Source organism: Anser anser, assembly GCF_964211835.1.
Source record: "Anser anser genome assembly, chromosome: 1".
NCBI lineage: Eukaryota > Metazoa > Chordata > Aves > Anseriformes > Anatidae > Anser > Anser anser.
Window position 1 is genome coordinate 194678374 of NC_139720.1, and position 17591 is coordinate 194695964.

The 17591-nt window shown below is 42.1% G+C and overlaps 1 long non-coding RNA gene across 1 annotated transcript; it reads right to left on the reverse strand.

The window, feature by feature from the left end:
* Positions 1–4431: 4431 nt before the first annotated feature.
* On the reverse strand, positions 4432–5849 carry LOC310892804. Its single transcript, XR_014578465.1, has 3 exons — positions 5694–5849; positions 5512–5595; positions 4432–5132 (listed from the first exon to the last, which is right to left on the reverse strand). It is a non-coding gene; the product is annotated as an uncharacterized lncRNA (long non-coding RNA).
* Positions 5850–17591: the final 11742 nt, after the last annotated feature.

Consider the following 17591-nt stretch of genomic DNA (forward strand, 5'->3'; position numbering starts at 1 on the left):
ATGAGAAATTGATTAAGGAAGGCATCTAAAGAAATGGTACAATATTAAGCGAACAAGATTTAGAAAGAAAATTGGGAAAAGATTCCTAATGACGAAAATTTCCTTACTGAAGGGTAACTCCACAATGGAACTTCCGTAATGTCTATTGTTCCAATCATTTGAAAATGAACTTGAATGAAGTACAGGCAGATTTATATAAAGACATAATTAGTCTTTTACACTGTATTTCTGTTATTCTTTATGATTGTTTATCCTATGTTTATCCTATGTTTATTATCCTATGTTCCACTACCTATAGGCAGAGAGAAATCAGCCTAGCAGAAGAGAAAGAATCCAGATGTGAGAATAAGCAATTAGATCTTTCCTTAATGTTTTGTCTCCTCTACAGTATATTTATTTTTAATAGTTTAGTGACAGAAGCCCAACGGCTAGAGTTCTCCATCTTGCACAAGTTAGCAATTGTGCATTCAGTTAGAAACTGAGAAACTCCCAAGACAATGGCAGGAACGCACTTCACCTCATTTTAAACCAGCTGTTTGCAGGCAGTGTGTCTTTCTGCTTGTGGGGGGATGCAGCAGACCACAGCTCCCGTCCCTGCCCCCTTAACCCCTAACTCCTCATTGCATGTGGATGACTGATCACTGGAGGTCCCACACAGAGTGTAACCACAGGTCCTGTTGTGAAAAAACACAGGCTTAAAGTAGAGGAGGATCTGAGACAGCTTCTTGCTCAGAGAAATCCTGCAGCGTTTGTAGCCCATCAGATCAGCCACCGCAACCACCAGACATACACACACCGCCTTGGCCACAGTATCTCCTGCTTCTCTGTCCCTGGCACAATGGTCCTGCTAGGACACTGGGGGTGAATGTGGAGGCGCAGTGCTGCTCTAAGCACCCAAAACTTGCTGCAGCATATATCCATATACACGTGGACAGCCATGGGGTCCAGGAGGTGGTTGTTATCTGGGACCCAGACCCGATGGTGTTGGGGACAGGGCAGAGGAGCAGTCTTGAACTACCTGAGAAGGTAGGAGCATGCATGTCTCACACAGCAGGTATCAGGTACAGTTTGGCAGCCCCAGTGATGACATTGTCCCTGGTGTCACAGGGACTTGGTCTACCCCTGCATCCAGACAGGGACAGCAGAGCAGAAGTAATTACTACTTTTTGTCCAGCATCCCGTGGTGGTACTTGAAGGGGATGATAACTCAGTCCACTCCCCACTCAGACAGGCAAGCTGGCTGTGGGGAAGCATCATTTGCATGATTTGTCCTCAGCTTAAAAAAACAAACAACCAGCTTCTTCGTCCTCTCATCTGCAGTCATTAGTTCCCTTTACCCACTTCTGCATATAACAACCTTCAATAGGCTTTTCTATCTAGAATTTGACCAAGCTCTTAACTGATTGCACATAAACCCATGTCCATATTCTCATCCCATACCCAATGCTATGGAGTTTGTATTATTTTCAGAATATCAGGACAGCTCCTTTTCTATCCAGTCAGTTTGATCAGTCTATGATAGGTATCTCAAATGTGTCATTTCTAAGTGTCATCTCTGACTCCAAGCTTAAGTTTAGGGGATAGAGATATATACAGATTTTAGGAAATGGAGACAACCCACCCAATCAGTTCACTTTGACCAGATCATAAACTCATTGATATTTGTTAGTCATTTGTAATATCTGTTTACCTAGGCATTAAGGGCCAGTAGCTAGCCCTGCAGCTTATGTATAGAAGACTATATCCTATAACTGTATCATGGAAGCTTTCCATTCCCTCATGATGCTGCATACAATAAATAAGAAAAGACTCTAGAAGGAAGTAAAAACAATACATTGAACTTCTTTGTGCGTTCAAAAAGCTCTGACTCACTTATTTTACTATCCCTCTTTGTCTGCTTATATGCTTATTGTGAAGTAGCAGACAAAATTGTTCAGATATATGCATTTACCTTCAGTGACATACCTGTGATTTAGTGGGAATAAAAGGAAATTTATTACTGTTCGCTGGAAATGAGTCCATTAAGTAGTGCTAAAAGCTTAGGGAAGCTTTCTCAGTGCTGTCTGGCAGAGTCACCCAGACTTTCAAGTGTACCTGCTCAACTCCACACTGGTGAGGCTTTGGCTTCCTCTGGAACAAAAGCACTGTGGAGCCATGAAAACTATCCCTGTACCTTTGCAACTATCCAGTACAAGTCTAGCCAGAACACACCACCTCCTAGGTCTTCTCTGGCTCTTACCATGACTACCATAGCCTACTCGCTGTAAAGGCCACAGATGAAAGCTACCCCCTAATTTTTTCACCTTGACTCTTCCTCATCATACTGCCTCCTATGTCAAAACAAAGATCCAACACCAGGGGACCACCTCAAAGTCCATGCTACAAAAGTAGGCTAAGACAATCAGAGGTGGGAAATGGGGACCTGACATGCCTTCCCCTACTCCTACTCCATGTTCTGCATTGAAAGAAACGAGTTTCCTCCTTACATTGCTGCTTCATCCAAGCTACTCTGAGAGTAGACCCAGCTGTGGCATTGGCTGTGTCTAGTCTCCCTCCTGCTTGTTACAAGATTTCAGCAAGGAACACCAGTGCCCAGTGCCAGCACCATAAATATATCCCTTCATACCTGGCATGAACAGCAGCACCTATGAATTTTCTGGGTGGCAACATGTACCCCATCACAATGTGCGCTACCCGTTCAGAGCCACGAGCAGGGTATAAGCACTTTCACCCCTACTCACAAGTGAGGGGGATTTGCCTTTCTGTGCTGTGGCTACATATTTACCCAACACTTTACATACACAAACAGCCAACCCACAAGCACAGATGGTGCATGATTCACTCTGGGGCTCTGATCGCTGACTGCTGCTAGCTTTGGATTGGGCCCACAGCACTGGGAAATTACTGCAAGCATTTGTATGATTCAGTAATGATTTTGCAGCCAAAGGCTCCAGCTGCCCTTCCTTGAGTGGCAGTTTGGAGTGAGGACCTGGCACAGGCTGGTAGGACTCCACACGTCTCCTTACATCTGGCAGTACCAAGACTGGAGGCAAAACCTCACGATGTGAAGGGCCACACGCTGGGACAGCTGCAGTCCTCCTTCAGCCCTCCTGGTGTCTGGGGTTCTGCTGGCACCTGGTACATCCTGCTGCATCCAGGGCCAGCCTGCTAGACCCAGCTGGGTCTCTGGCCCTTCAGCATCTGGAAATGCTCAACGTGACGTATTTCTGGACAGATGTAGCTTTATGATTTACCTGTACCACGAGTTGTGATTTGTGCCTTGGCATGTGGATGTTTCTCACTGTTCTTATTATCAGCCCTAGGAGAAGGTCTCTTCCTTTAAGCAGCTATTAAATATGGCAAATCACAAGTCAGCCTTTTAGATGGGGTGCCTGGACTGTCACAGATAAGATTTCACAAGCATGGTCTCATGGCCATACATTGATATGTATTTGAAAGTGTCTATGTGGGGAATGCTGTCCTGCGGCTGACTTTGAGAACAAATTCCAGGCAGGGTACGTGGTACACATAAATACTTATTTCCGAGGTAACATCCAGCCCCGTGGCCTTCTAGAGGCTTTGCAAGCGCTGCACTTGGCTTAATTCTGCTCCCCATTACCCAAAGGCGATCAGCACTTCAGATGGAGGGAGACCCTTTGCCACTCCAAGGGTAAACATATCTTCAGCTGTGTGCTGCCTTGGCAGCCCGTGGTCTCCATGGACCAATGAAGAGCATTGGTTTGGGGATGACCAGATATTTCCCTTCATACAGGTTGGCACAGTCCTTCAGCCTTCTTTATTTGCTCATGAAACCGAAATAATTACATACACAAACAAAACGGGCAGGAGTTGCAGTGGACGTCACTGACCTAAAGAGCAACCAGCATATGGATGGGACCGGTGGACACATTCTGCTAGATCCGTGTGCCAGCTTGGTGCCAGAAACAAGCTTCCCTGATATTTTGTTTGTTTGTAAATAATTATAAATATTTTGCACAGATGGTGTTTACATGGCTGCTTAAAACGCTGAGTGTTACCGTAGTTTCGAATTTAAAAACAATTGTGACAAATACTAGCAATTTCAAGATTGCTATCTCTATATACTAAATCGGAGCCAAACTCTATGAAGTATTAATTCAAATGAATTTGTGTGGAACTCTTTTCAATAGGATTTAAAGGTAGCCAGCAGTTTAGATGACCCCTTTTTTTTATTGTACTGGCATAAGATTAAAATAGTTTGCTACCAAAGTCAGTGGTTTTGTTCCATGGACAGTGGCATCAGAGTTGTGTCTGCAGTGTTATATAAGCGGTTAAACCACAACAATCCACAGTACTATTTAGCCTTTAGTTAAAATCTCTACAACAACCTTGAAGGCAAAATATTTGTTATTCCCAAGCTGTGAGCAGAAGGAGGAATATTTACTGAATAAATTTTCTTAAATGTTGATTTATTCTTTGTAGAAATACTGATTTGATTTTAACATAAGCTTTATATATGTATATTGCCATTAAGAAAACCCAAACAGGTTTTTTCATCTCATTTGACTGACTTAACACGTCCCAAAAATAATGAATACACAGTTATGTCTACACACACAAAATAAACAGTGCATACAGAATAGCTATATAATGTGAACCTTGTTGTTTATTAAAGGAAGCATTTGCTTATCCGTGTAAAAAAAAATGAGAAAACAAAAAGTTATTTCATCCTATAAAATGTCTACATAATAGAAATCATTGAAGTGCAAGACAATAGATTTATTCCAATGCAGCTGGAAGTTTTGAAGCAGCCAACAAAAATATACATTTCAGATGTAGATTAACGTAGTTTAAAAGTACCTGCTTAAAGTTCTTATTAAACAATTAAACAATCAAAGTGCAGACTAGCTGTGGCAAAGCAAATGCTCATTTTCAGCTGATTAGAGGATGGAAGCAGAACTGGCCTTTGAATTTTATTACAGGCAAAAATTCTGGTGTTTTAAGCAGGTAGTCTTGGCAGTCTTATGGCACAGGTCACAGATGGCTGGGTTGGAAGTGACTTCAGGATTTAATACAGGTCATCCTCTGGTCCCAAGCAAACAAATGCCGACTATGGAATACAGCACACATGTGTTTTCAAGATTAATTTGACTCTAAAAAGAGGAGCAAAAGTAGCAGATGAAAGAGAATAGTCCACTCAAAGCCAAGTTTTTTTAGCATCCTGGCATGATTCAAACACTTCTGGATTGTCCAGGAGAAAACACGCCTTCTTGTAAAGGCTGGCATCCCACTTAACCACCTGATTCACAGTTTTCCCAGCCACTGGAAACTTCACAGCACACCACACAAGCAGTCTTCCCCCAGGAGATGTGTTGCTGTCCCTGATTAGCAGCTGGATGTCCTTCTCAAAGCAGCTGCTGCTGAGGCCGTGCTGTCTGCAGCCAAACCCCCAACCATTTTGTCTCTAAGAAATAGCTGTGAGGACATAGAAAGGCAGGTCCACTAAAGGGAAATAACGTTATAGCCATTTACCTTAAAGTACATGCAATCACCAGCATTTAGGTTTCCATTTGAGGGACTTTTTGTTTGCTTGGGTGGTTCCACCATTGGAGTCTTCTGGAAACCAGAAAAAAATGCATAGGTAATTTTTATGCAAAGTACTACACGCAATGTGAGCATTTTGTGTGCACAGAATGACTGAACATCATTTGTACTCTGCCAGAGACTGAAATAAGCTGTGCTCCTTCTGGACCAGACACTACTCCCCTGCATCCCAGCAGTTTTGCCTATCAAAGTGAAAAGCCAATGAACAGCACTGCCCAGAAAATAGAAAGGATTTTCTCCTCTTCACCATTTTCCTGATAACACACCTGGCCTATTGCAGGCTAAGAACAACACTCGAGGGATGACCTTCAATTGCACTCAGCTGTTCTGCAGAATGACCTGAACTATTTAAATTCAACTAGCTGCAGTTATCCAGGGCTCAGTTAAGTGCGAGGAACTGATAAAACCTCAGAAAAAAAAATGGAATTATAATCTAGAATTAACTAATGAACTCTAGACGTACAGCTAAGGAAGGAGCAAATGAGACTTTTATTCACTTTAAGAAGATATTCTGAAGACAGCAACTGTTCAAAGACATTAATGCCAGAACCTCTTTTATCTCCTGAAGAGGTTAAATAAGGAACTTGAATGTCTGAATATCAATTGAGCAATTTGCATTTAGTCATCCCTGAAGTCACTGGTGCTGCTAGATCAGTCTGGTGGGGAGCCCAGTGTTTGAAAGGGTCATTAAATGCTGCCTGCAGGGGGAAAAGGCTTTCTGGCCCAAGAGGTCTCATGCATCTCTCCTTTGTGAAACTTGTTTCTGATTTCTATCACACTTATTCTCCTCCTACTCTGTATCTTTTCTTTAAGATACACAAGGCACATCAAGATGGAGATATAGAGTGCCAGAAAGCTTCTTTACGAAGATACAGCATCCATTTAATGTTTATGTTAATTGTTTCTCCCAGTCACCCTTTTCAGATCTGTAAAAGAAGCGAAATGCTCCTAACACAATGCTGAGCATTTCACAGTCTCATTTGGTAATGAAGTTGCTGGAGGAATAACAGAGAACAGCTGCTGTTTTAAAATAGAAATTCATAGCTTTGTAGGGTCAGTGGTATTTCATGGGACTTTTCATGCCTGGAACAATTTAATGACAACTAGTGTATTACCATATTTGTTCCCTGTGATTTCCAAGTTTATCACCAATTATTTCATCTTTTTATGCCAGCAGTTTGCCATATACATGAAAAAAGAGTGCAGGGGCAGCCAGGACCTTTGATACATATTTCGAGGCTGAGGGCTGCTCTGTTGCAGCTAGGTGATTGGAGTTATCCAACTTAACAGATTAAATTTCTCTCTGATACACATGCTTGATCTACAGCCACACTTCTGGACAGCAGTACAGACATACTTCAGCTATTGTCCTGATCATTTATATTAATAAGGAAAAAAAAAATAGACTTTGAGAGCAAGGGGAGAATGAACACACAGAGCAATTATTTTTGTGATACACAGGTCTAATTCTCACTGAATTAGCCTTACCACTCGATAAGCTTTGCTATACTGCCAGCTATATAAAATGACCTCAGTGATAGCAACGAGATTTTAATTTCTATTGTATTATTGTAATTTCCTTGGGTCCCTTTGCAGACAGTGCTTTGAGGCAGATGAAAATGCACCTTTGAAAAAAACCTGTCTAGTCAAGTTGGGAGTGTGGGTGGAAAACACAATTTGGGAGGCATCTTCCCTGTCTCTGTTCCTCTCAGGAAAACTCTGCACCAATCACAGCATCACAGAACGGCTGAGGTAGGAAGACATGTCTGAAGGACACCTGGTGCCACCCCTGCTCAAGCAGGGACACCCAGAGCAGGCTGCCCAGGACCACGTCCAGGCGGCTTTTGGAGATCCCCAAGGAGGAGGCCCACAGCCTCTCTGGGCAGCCTGTGCCAGGGCTCCGTCACCCGCCCAGCACAGAAGTGCTGCCTGGTGCTCAGAGGGAGCCTCCTGGGTGCCCGGCTGTGCCCATGGCCTCCTGTCCTGGCACTGGGCACCACTGAGCAGAGCCTGGCTCCGGCCTCTCTGCGCCCTCCCTTCAGGGATTTAGGGACACGGATGAGATCCCCCTGAGCCTCCTCTTCTCCAGGCTGAGCAGCCCCAGCTCTCCCAGCCTCTGCTCACAGCAGAGATGCTCCAGTGCCTTCATCATCTTGGCAGCCCTCAATTAGTCTTTCTTCACTCTGTCCATGTACTCTCTCTGGTACCGAGGAGCCCAGAACAGCCCTCCAGGTGCAGCCTCACCAATGCTGCCTAGAGGGGAAGGATCGCCTCCTTTCACCTGCTGGCAACACTTTGCCTAATGCAGCCCAGGATAGCGTTAGCTTTCCTTGCAGCACACTGCTGACTCATGTTCAACTTGGTGTCCAGCAGGACCCTCAGGTCCTTTCCTGCAGAGCTGTTTTCCAGCTGGGTGTATTCCATGAGGTTCCTGTCAGCCCATTTCTCCAGCCTGTCAAGGTTCCTCTGGATGGCAGCACACCCCTCTGCTGTATCAACCGTTCCCTCCCGGTTTTGTGTCATCTGCCATCTTGGAGAGGGTACATTCTGTCCTGTCATCCAGATCATTAATGCTAAGGCACTAAACAGGACTGGACTCAGTATTGACCCCTACCATGTCTCAGCTCAGGCACCCTGGTGCATTATTTTTGATATGTAAGGATACATATCAATCAGGATACGAATGTCCCATCCCTGGAAGTGTTCAAAACCAGGTTGCATGGGGCTTTGTGCAACCTGTGGAAGGTGTCCCTGCCCATGGCAGGGAGGGTTGGAATTAGATGATCTTTAAGGGCCCTTCCAACCCAAACCATTCTGTGATTCTGTGTTTCTATGATACTGAGGTGGATTTGGGGGAAGAGAGGAAAAAACATCCAGAGAGCTTTGAATCCAGTGACACTCTTCAGTTCCGATTCAAGTATGTGAATAATCCCAGTGAAGTCTCTGGGAATCACTGTATACTGGTTGCTGCGATACACTGATCAAAGTGGGCAAGTGATTTACTAATGGCAATGCACAAGCTGCAATTTTTGATGGGTCAAGGCCTTGGGCTATCAGGGCAACTTTCAGAGTAATACCTGAGCAAATACTTAGCATTAATCATGTGCCTTATTCATCTGTATTGATTAAACCAAGTAAGGCTGAACTTAAAATTAAGTTCAGGATTTAAAATAGACCTTAAAGTAATGAAGGGATGAGGTAAGGTGGATTTAAATATATATATATATACATATTGATATTATTCTCTTTATCATAATAAAAAATAATGTTTGAGATCTTTTTTCTGTTTCTCCCTATTCAAGTTGTCCCCGAAATGCACTTGCCTCAAGGAAGGATTACCGTAACATATTTTTCCATCAGTATCATACGACAGTTGTTAGTAGGAAAAGCAAAAAACTGCTAAAATTGCAAAATGTTTGAGACCTGACCTAGAGCAGGAGTTGACTTGCCCAGGCTGCTGATATCCAACCATCCTGCTGGCTGCAAACTGCCTAGTTAGCCACAGTCCCTTGTGTAGTTTCAGAACACCCTGCTGAGTTGACTTGTACGCTAACAAGGGAACAGATAAACTATGGTTAACTAATGACATAATAACATTTGCTCCAGTTTAGCATACAAAAAACAGATCAGCATGGTTTCACTAAATAAATAAATAAATAAAGTTTATTCTCCATGACAAGCAAGCATTTGTGGTGGTGTATGTTACAGCTTAGTGGTGTGTCAGCTGCACATACAGCATAGCATATTGGATTGCATCATGCCTGCACAGCAAGTGTAGCCTGAGGCCACCATAAGCACCAGGCATCACCAGCTATTCACTGCCTTGGATCCATCACTTCAGTGGAGAACGTTGGGCATGTTCTGCTGGCATGAAGACAACACTATTACCTTCACTACAATGGAGGTTGAGTTGGCTGTCCTCTTAGAAATCCTTGCTTTAGTGTTCATGGTAATTTAAAATTATATCAGGCTACACTGGTCATTGTCAGCCCAGCTGAGTGTTCCATAGATCATTTTCCCAATGTGAAATGGCTTAAAATTGAAAAGAAAAATGTCCAAGGTTGCCAAAACGAGTTGTCTGTATTAGGATGCAGCCCTGACATCAGCAGTTATTAATAGGAGTAAGTGCCACTAGTGGAAATTAGGCTTTTCCAGGTCTCTGCTCTGGGACTGTAGCAGACGTTATCAGCAGGCCACCCGCTGCTGAAAGTGGGATTAATTCTCAGTACAGAAAAGGCCTCAGAGACTCTTTCTTTCATTTGAATTCCCCTCATTGAAATTAAAGCCCGCTGTTCCTTATTCTGTCTACAGAGAGAACATAAAAGACAACACTTTCTCTTCTCTTCTACAACTGTCTGTTCCCTACTTGAAGACTGCTATCATATAATACCCTTGCCTTTTCTTCTCTACAATAAAGAATCACAGCTCCATAATTTTTCTCTCCTAGGCCACATTTTTCAGAAGTCTTTTGCATTTTCTCCACATCTTTCTCAAAATACAGAGCCCAAAACTAAATGCTGTATCCATTCTGAATTGAATGATTGTTTCCTGGCATCCCTTCTACATCCCCAATCTGCAGTTTTGGGTGTATTTTAGTTATTTTTGTTGTTGGCTGTTTGTTTGTATTGGTCATAGCCTAAATATATTGACTCCTGTAGCTTGTAAATCTGAATAAATCCCAGGTCCCTTTCTGTGAAAATGTTACTTAGCCTATGCTTCCACCATTCATTTTTTTTATACAGCAGTTTATTGCTTTATATGCAGTTTATCTGCATATAGAACCTCCATCTATTTAAGAATTTGTCTCTAATTTATCAATATAATCCCAAATTCATATCCTGATCTCCTGTGCACTTTTACATTCTCACATAATTTTGTGTTCTGAGAATCTAAAAAGCACATTCTCCACTTCATCTTCTTATCACTGTTTTACGTAGACCTGGGACCCAGGCCCAGCACTCTCAGAGTCTCAAAAGACAGCACTTCCAGCTTGACAGTAAACCATTGGCAGGTAAACTCGAGTGCAATTTGCTATAGCTCAGCCACAGCTGTAGCTGTTCTGATTGATTTAACGTGAGGACAAAGCCCCTGAGGAAAGATTCATGAAATAAACTTCTAATTTTTGTGAGTCTCCGTGGCAGTACTATCCTCTTTTAAGAGGCTAACACTACACATGATCTAAAACACCAGAGCCCACTGAAGAGTTGTATTTTCACAGTGTTTATTGCACTACTCTGACCATTTCCTTGTTGTTCTTAGCCATACTGACTCCCAGATTAATAGACTGTCTTGAGCACAAGGCTTTCTATTCCATAAACGAACAGCAGGTCTGCAGGACAGAGCTATGACAAAGAATAGATCATTGCTGATATGCTCATTTTCCCAAATAGCAATTAGATCGGTTGTAGATATCAAATCAGCAATTAGCCTGACTTTCCCTCACACTAGAGCGACACTCACAGAACATTTAAATGTATATGGTTGTAATTATAACATCAGCAATGTGTTTGACTCAGTATTACATCCAGAAAAAAATGACAACCTCTGCGACAGAAAGCGTATAACCTAAATGACAGAAAGCAGACAGGATGCATTGAGAAGTGTCAAATGAGAATAAAGAGGTGTTTTTCTACTCACATTGTTATCAAAATCACCTCACACTACCATTTACCCTCTTCTCAGACACTGCCATGAACAACAGCTGCTGCTGTAAATGCAGGTGTCACCTAGGTGTGTAGGTGTCTTCTGTCCATAGTTTTGGCTCTGTATGACTGGAATACTAGACATGGGGTTTGGGAAGCAACCATACAGCAATAGGGGTAATACGCTGACAGGGGAGCTGGAGGACAAGTCCAAAGAAGCTAGAATGTTCTTTAGGCTCAGAGGGTGGCTTTAGCCTATGCTGAGCAGAAATGTCCCTGACCATTTCCCAAGTTGGGCTTTGCCCCAAAGACACATGATTATTTTTTTTTTTGCCAAGAGTTTAGTACATTAAATACAAATTATAAACTTTTCTTGCCCAAGATCTGATAGATTTCTCTTAGTCTGTTGGGGTCATTTTCCATCCATCGCTTTTTTAAGAAATTAAAGATCTGTCTGCTTTGCGACACTGAGTGTGGCACTCCAGCTGGACTGCAAGCTTGCTTGTGCTATGCACATTTAAAATAAACTTGGTAGGTGGAACGATGGGTACATATACATGCCTCACATCTCCGGGCTGTGAAATATGCTTGTAGGTAAATGATAGTCTAAGAAAACAAGCCTGTCTGAGAATGGTATCACCCAACTTTTTAATTGTATTTCAAAAAGTCTATGTGAGAAAGACTAAGTATCTTGCCTGTTTAAAAAAAAAAAAAAAAAGACTTTTATTAGATATTTAAGCTTGTCATTCACACCGTCTAAAACTCTATTCCACTTGAGTGGAGGCTGCTTTTCCATGCTGGGTGGCCATAAATGCTAGGAAGAAGCAAGAAAGACAGTGCAGGAACTTTGTTAGACCTTGATTCACTGCTTTGCTACTCGTGTAATACAAGATGAATTTCAACAGAGCTCTGCAAGAATCTGCCAAGGGTATGTGATGGGTAATATTAATATTGCAAAGTAAAAAGCAGGATTTGTAAAATTAATCAGTAATTCATTTGAGTGATGATGAAGCAGGAGGAAACCGTTAAAACTTTAATAATAACCCTGAAGTTCAAAGATGTCCCATTACCTTAACGCTAATACAAGACCTGATTTTCCAGGTCCACCTGGCTTGTTACAGTTCCACCAGTTTATTACCAGGAGATAATTCGGTACGGCTGGTTGCAACTACACTGGGTATTTCTACTGGTGTCTGTACTATGCCATGGGGATATTCCTGAGGACCTGAACTAGGCCAGAAGAGAAACCCAGCCTTATCATAACTCAAAAATGGGGGCATTTTCCCAGCACAGCAATGCTGAGAGCTTCTGTGCAGCTTTTGCAATGAGTAGCAGCATGAGGTGCTCCAGAACAGCACAGGCCCCACAGACCTGTGCTGTCCATCTGCTCTCCTCAGTTTATTATCAATCAATTATCTCCTGACAGTTCAGTCCTCGGATTGAGTGTGTGACCTCAGGACAACCTATTCTAGGGAGATTTTTATTGTTTTTTAACAGAAACCAGTTCATCTGAATCAGTTTCATAACAAGTCTCATTCTCATTTTCAAAAGACCTTGTGTTATAAAAGCTATGCTGCATGTACTGTATAGACTGTAATGACACACAGAAGTCCTGAAGAAGATGTAAATTTAGGGCTTTATTTAGTAAATACGAGCTTTCCATGTAGCACACAGCTGGCAGGAAATGACCTGGTCCTTTTCTTCCAGAACTGCTTCAAGTCAGCCTCCACAGCAGCAGAGAGAGTGATGGGGAACGACCCTTCTTCACTCACTTCTCCATTTTACAGGCACCATTTCAGGTGCTTTGTCATTTTTTTCCTTATCTGTTTATCTTGTCCAGCCCTTTAGTGCACTCATGTGAATGCACTGGGGCAGCCATTCCAAAAGAGAAATGGAAAGCTGTAATCAAAATGAGTGGGATTCAATTTATCTATCACAGAGACTGTCATCAGTGGTTTTGTGCAAAGAATATGTAAAAAAAAAAAAAAAAAAAAAAAGTTTGCAGAATATACTGATATATACGGGTTTCCCAGCTTCAAGAAAATAGTTAGTCTTGGGTTTCAACCTGATATCTAGATATATGAAAGAAGCAAGAATGTTCACAATTTGGATTTCCATTTTCCTTTGGAGAAAAATAAAGGTATGTTTGTTTCGTTTTCAACATACTCCCTGCCCTGCACATGAAGAGCAAGCCTGAAAATGTAAAAATGTTGAGTTTGCTTGCTTCTTAAAGGTTTGATCTTAGAGAAAACTTGCTGACACAAGTTTTTCCTCTCCAAGCATTTTCGTTGATTGTGTTGCTTGTGTTGCTAGAAAATAGTGCTTGGAAAGCTTTATAAGCCATATAAAAGATTGGCTCTTGTTGCTGCAGAATGAGACTTTTTTTAGCTTTCTGAAGGACCACACATGCCTGTGTTTGACCTTCCCAAAACAAATTACTGTCTTTGCCCTTTGATGCCACCTTTTCGGATAAAAAATACCTCAGCTGTGTACAGAGGTCTTTGGGTGACAACAGATGGCTGATTGGCTTTCCCATATCCCCATAACTTGCAGTTTTCTCCCCTCTTCCCATCTTAAAATTACAACCAAATGACAGGGACACACGCATACATATACACACGTGTGTGTATACACAAACATATTTATTGTCAGGAAAATACTTTTCAGTACGAATGATGTGGATCCCTCCAGCAGCTGGGCTCAGACACTCAATCTGCTGGTACAGACCCCTCTCCTCCCACCAACACATACGACACACTCACAGACTGTCCATAGGCACTGAGACCCCCGTACACACACATGCACACAGAATGGATAGTCCCTCAATCAATAAAATAGCTACAAATGCAGTTGAATGAGCAGTCGGGTCAGGTTACACTGGCCAGGTACATGGCATAGCCAAACAAACACGGCGACCAGCCCCTATTATCCTCTCTTGTTTCTGTTTTCTCAAATTTGGTCCTCCCCAGACTACCCCAGTCCTTTTCATTCCCACCCTTTGGTTCCTCACCTGAACATCGCATAGCAAGTTTTGTGCCATTCCAAAATGTTCTATCCCAGCATCTCACAGTGTCTCATACACACCCACAGCCAGTGAGCCCCTCAGTATGAGAAGTGCTCTGGTAACCAGCCCCTTGCCATGGAGCTCCTTCAGCTCAGCTTTATGGTGCGGCAGAGATGGCAGTGCCAGGGAGACAGAATCACGGAGTCACAGAATAACCCCAGTTGGAAGGGACCCACAAGGACCATCAATTCCAACTCCCAGCTCCACACAGGACCACACAAAATTCAGACCAGATGTCTGAGAGTGTTTTCCAAACACTTCTTGAACTCCAGCAGGCTTGGTGCAGTGACCACTGCCCTGGGGAGCCTGTTCCAGTGCCCGACCACCCTCTGGGTGCAGAACCTTTCCCTAACCCCCAGCCTGACCCTCCCCTGTCCCAGCTCCATGCCGTTCCCTCGGGTCCTGTCGCTGTCCCCAGAGAGCAGAGCTCAGCGCCTGCCCCTCCGCTCCCCTCGTGAGGGAGCTGCAGGCCGCCATGAGGCCTCCCCTCAGCCTGCTCTGCTCTGGGCTGAGCAAACAGAGGGACCTCAGACACTCCCCATACGTCTTCCCCTCCAAACCCTTTATCATCTTTGTTGCCCTTTTGTAGCTGACATGGTATATACCCTGTGTGCCAGCTCCAAGAGAGTTTGAATAACACACAGTACATATCTGCAGTGTTTATCTGGCCTTCATATAGGCTGCTGCCTTCAGTCAGACTTCACCCAGCACAGGAAGAGGAGTCAAGATCATTGTAGTATCATGAGACCTGAGAAAAATTTGTAGTGATGGAAGTCAGCTCTCTGATTCTGCTCCCACTTCAGGAGCTTACATAAACCAAATCCTTATTTTTAAGTGTCCAACTAGTTCTCTGATATCCAGTATACCTCACATGTGCTTACCTTCTTTTTTAAAACTTCTAACGTTAATGAATGAAGTGACCTTGAGTAGTTTGCTTAAGCTGTGTGTGGTTGTCTTCCTCCTTTTGTGCAATTAAAACAATAAAACAGTGCATTCACATGGGCATTTTGAAGCTTAATTAACTGGTGTGTGCAGGACTCTCTGAGGTTCTCCAAAGGAAAGCACTGTAAGCACAGAAAAGTAATGTTAGGATGAATATTACACAATAACCTGACACAGCAGATGTAGGTGAACAATTTGGGGAAGAAAAAAAAAAAAAGAGAGAGAGAGAGAACAAACAAACTTCAGACCAGATTTTCTGATGCCCTGCAATAAGTTTTGCAGCAGAGCCTTCAGATTCAGCATTCAGCAGCCAGAATTATAAAAAAAAAGTGAGCAGCTTGCAATCCCAGGTTAATTGCTCAATTTGAAGAACACAGGTTTAACACAGTTAAATACCTATGCCATGTATTCTTATCCATATCCACCTAAATCTTCATAGTCTACTCACCACTGCCATTTGAATAACAGGTACAAACTGTCCATAAAAGTTGTTCAAAATAGGCATCAAGCAGCCTGGGAAGTATTTGAATACAGTTTCTTTTATGAGTCTGGTCAAGGTTCATCTGGTAGTCTAGGGATGCTTGCCAGCTTTCCCTTAGAGGAATACCCATACCACAGTTTCTGTCAATGCATTTTGTTTTCAGGTTCTAGCCTCTCTCAAAGTTTGGGTGAAACTCAGAATATGCAGATATTAGCAAAGAAATTAAAAACAATATCTACACCACCAAGGAAAAAAAGAAACTGCAGAAGTCCCAGCAGAAATTGATTGCATGAAACTTCCATACATTAACATAAGTTTGCTTTGTAGTTTGTGCAATATTTTACCTTAAGCATTCACAAGCATCTCAGCTGTGTAGCTGAATTTCTTCCCTGATTATGACAAAAAATCATAATAACCAAGTCATGAAGTTCTGCTTTTTGATGTAAAACATAGCAGATGCCAGGTTTCCTAGTTATGCCACGGTCCTTAGAAGCCAGGTGATGCACAGTTAATTTTTAGACAGTTACCAGGCAACAGTTGGGTCTAACAGAAGGCCATGAACAACTCCTTAATTTTCTTTCCTGGATCTGAGCTGCTGGGTCTATATTTCAACTTCTTTTCCCCTGAAGGTCTTAGTCATGGAAAAGGGATCATACAGTATATTGGTTAAATTAGATAAGTGATTTTCTTTAGCAGGTCTAAGTATTCAATAAATCAATTCCTTTGCAAATATAATATAGAATTGCTTTTTCAATTTTTCATCTGCTTAGATCTAGGAAATCCTAGCTTTAAGAAAGAAGTTGAACAAAAATTTCATAGCCACTCTGTGGCGTTGCAAAGTCTATTGCTTTGCTTTTTGTTTAGATTTTATCTGTCATTTATGTTTCGACACATTTTCCAGCTCGTTACCAACCATTCTCATTATTACCATTAAATTATGAATGATGGTTTAATGAACAATGAAACATTCAGCTATGCTACAGCTTTTTTTCTACTTCTTTGCTTTGCATTCACTAGCAAACTGACTGATACGCTTACAAAAGAGATAAAATGGCATGTTTGCCTGAATTAGGAAGGATCTGGACTTCAAGATCAAGATGTACATTCCACTGTTATTGTTCTATGATAACGTCAGTTTATCATACTGTCTTTTACACGCCAGTAATCACTCTGCCTTCACACACCAAGTCTCCCAAAGTCTGAGCTCAGCATGCAGGAAGAGAAAATTAAATACAGCTGACTGAAGGTCTCCTTTCTGTTTAGCATTTCGTATAAAAAGAAATGGTATTTCATGCAATCTAATGATTCTCATACCTTAAGTATATAATCATCATCACAATTTCTCTTTCACAACATAGTCAATAAATGCAGTGCCTCACCTTGTCAGATTTCTATATCCACCAATGTGATCTCACCTCTTAAAAGGAATTAAATCATTGCAATAATAATAATAATTATATTAAAAAATCTTCTGTGTTTCAGATGCAATTTGTGTGGAAATCCATATAATTTTTCCCCCTGTGAAGAAAATGGAAGATAAGGACAAGGAAGGGATCTAATTTATCCACTTCACATACTATGTATTAACACACATTAACATATCATTGTCTGTGGGCCATTATGTACCTAGGTTTATTTTTACTGTTATTAGTAACTGTTAATGCACTAGCTTCTACACAAAAGTTATGCCATTCTATTACAGACCCATTGTGCTCAGCCCTCCAGAAACACAAAACAACAGATTGTAGACCTGAGGGGTCGAGTCTAAGAGCCTGCACATACCTCACAGAGGTTCTTTTGAATATTTCTGGCATTAATGTCATATTAAAGTACAACCTGGGACACAATGAATAGGTTGATTGAAAAGCTTAAGTGATAC